Raw genomic sequence first — 2,756 nt, forward strand, 5'->3', positions numbered from 1 at the left:
TATCTCAAGGATGAGTCACTATTAACAAAATATGTCACTAATCCAAGGTTTGACTGTAGCAAAAAGTTCGATAACAATTTACATGCTATACATTTAAATAAATTAGTTGTAAAGTTTAATAAACCTATATATTTAGGAATGACAATTTTGGATATCAGTAAAGTAATAATGTATGATTTCCACTATAATTATATGTCAAAATTTAAGAACAAAAGATTTCTTATGACAGATACAGATTCTTTAATGTATTCTATAGTTACAGAGGACTTTTACAAGGAAATAGAAAGTGACTTGCACTTTTTTGATACCTCTGGATATAGTAAAGACCATTTCTTATACTCTGATAAAAATAAAAAAGTCACAGGCAAGTTCAAAGACGAATTAGATGGTCATATTATGTATGAATATTGTGGTTTAAGACCAAAACTATATTCTTATATTCCTCTAAAATGGTTATATGAAGAAGACAAGCAAGCTTTAGAGGTGAAGAAAGCTAAAGGAGCTGATGGTGCTACAGTTAAACATCTCCTTAGACATCAACATTATTTGAACTGTCTTGCAACTGGGCAAGATTACTATGAGAATGTGACAAGAATTAAATCTACAAATCATCATCTTCAAACCTTAACCATGAACAAGAAAGTACTATCGTTTGACGATGACAAGAGGTTTATTCTAGAAGATGGCATCAATACTCTTGCGCTTGGTCACTATAAAATTGATCAAACATAGCCAGGACTGCCAAGACATAGAACCCAGGATTAATTGTATATATAAACCTGTAGAATATAGAATAATGAATAAATGTAAATGTTAAAACTTCAGTCTTTTATTTATTTACCCTTACCACCCTTTTAGTCGTTATAAAATTGATCAAAAATAAATCAATATCTATATTATATACAGCTATATTTCGTTTTATCCCTGCATTGGTGACAGCGATTGTTTTAAATTGGTCAAATGACAAGTCATTACCAACATGATTGTTATACGTGTTTTAAATTTAAATCGCTCTGTTTGGATATTATTCGGAAATTTATGTTATCATGATACAATCACAGTTCAGTCTCAATTGCACTTATCAATCAACCTGCAAATCAATTGGTTGCAGTCAGTTTTCCAACTCTTTATTTACTGATGTTACATTTAATTTTTTTAATTAAAAAGGAAAATTCTATCAAATGTTCGTCGTCCATTTTTGTTGATTATATACAAACACTCACGTTGTCATCAAGCAGGTGTTTAAGAAATCCAAAAATATCGTTGAAAAGAAACCAGCTGTTGTGTTTGACAACATAAAAGTCGATTCACACATAACACATCACAGTTCAATCACATCAGTCACGACACAGTGTATACAACAACTGACTGTGACTGTGATGTGAATTTCTGTGTACTTCTTCACACAAATTTTACACAAATTTCACACAATTTTCACAGTTCAATCACATCAGTCACGACACAGTGTATACAACAACTGACTGTGACTGTGATGTGAATTTCTGTGTACTTCTTCACACAGATTTTACACAAATTTCACACAATTTTCACACATTTCACACAAATATCATGATATTTGTGTGAAATGTGTGAAAATTGTGTGAAATTTGTGTAAAATCTGTGTGAAGAAGTACACAGAAATTCACATCACAGTCACAGTCAGTTGTTGTATACACTGTGTCGTGACTGATGTGATTGAACTGTGAAAATTGTGTGAAATTTGTGTAAAATTTGTGTGAAGAAGTACACAGAAATTCACATCACAGTCACAGTCAGTTGTTGTATACACTGTGTCGTGACTGATGTGATTGAACTGTGATGTGTTATGTGTGAATCGACTTTTATGTTGTCAAACACAACAGCTGGTTTCTTTTCAACGATATTTTTGGATTTCTTAAACACCTGCTTGATGACAACGTGAGTGTTTGTATATAATCAACAAAAATGGACGACGAACATTTGATAGAATTTTCCTTTTTAATTAAAAAAATTAAATGTAACATCAGTAAATAAAGAGTTGGAAAACTGACTGCAACCAATTGATTTGCAGGTTGATTGATAAGTGCAATTGAGACTGAACTGTGATTGTATCATGATAACATAAATTTCCGAATAATATCCAAACAGAGCGATTTAAATTTAAAACACGTATAACAATCATGTTGGTAATGACTTGTCATTTGACCAATTTAAAACAATCGCTGTCACCAATGCAGGGATAAAACGAAATATAGCTGTATATAATATAGATATTGATTTATTTTTGATCAATTTTATAACGACTAAAAGGGTGGTAAGGGTAAATAAATAAAAGACTGAAGTTTTAACATTTACATTTATTCATTATTCTATATTCTACAGGTTTATATATACAATTAATCCTGGGTTCTATGTCTTGGCAGTCCTGGCTATGTTTGATCAATTTTATAGTGACCAAGCGCAAGAGTATTGATGCCATCTTCTAGAATAAACCTCTTGTCATCGTCAAACGATAGTACTTTCTTGTTCATGGTTAAGGTTTGAAGATGATGATTTGTAGATTTAATTCTTGTCACATTCTCATAGTAATCTTGCCCAGTTGCAAGACAGTTCAAATAATGTTGATGTCTAAGGAGATGTTTAACTGTAGCACCATCAGCTCCTTTAGCTTTCTTCACCTCTAAAGCTTGCTTGTCTTCTTCATATAACCATTTTAGAGGAATATAAGAATATAGTTTTGGTCTTAAACCACAATATTCATACATAATATGACCATC

The sequence above is a fragment of the Macrosteles quadrilineatus genome, unplaced genomic scaffold (genome assembly GCF_028750875.1).
Source record: "Macrosteles quadrilineatus isolate MER2022 unplaced genomic scaffold, UCM_ALF_1.0 Scaffold_5__1_contigs__length_97177068, whole genome shotgun sequence".
Classification (NCBI taxonomy): domain Eukaryota; kingdom Metazoa; phylum Arthropoda; class Insecta; order Hemiptera; family Cicadellidae; genus Macrosteles; species Macrosteles quadrilineatus.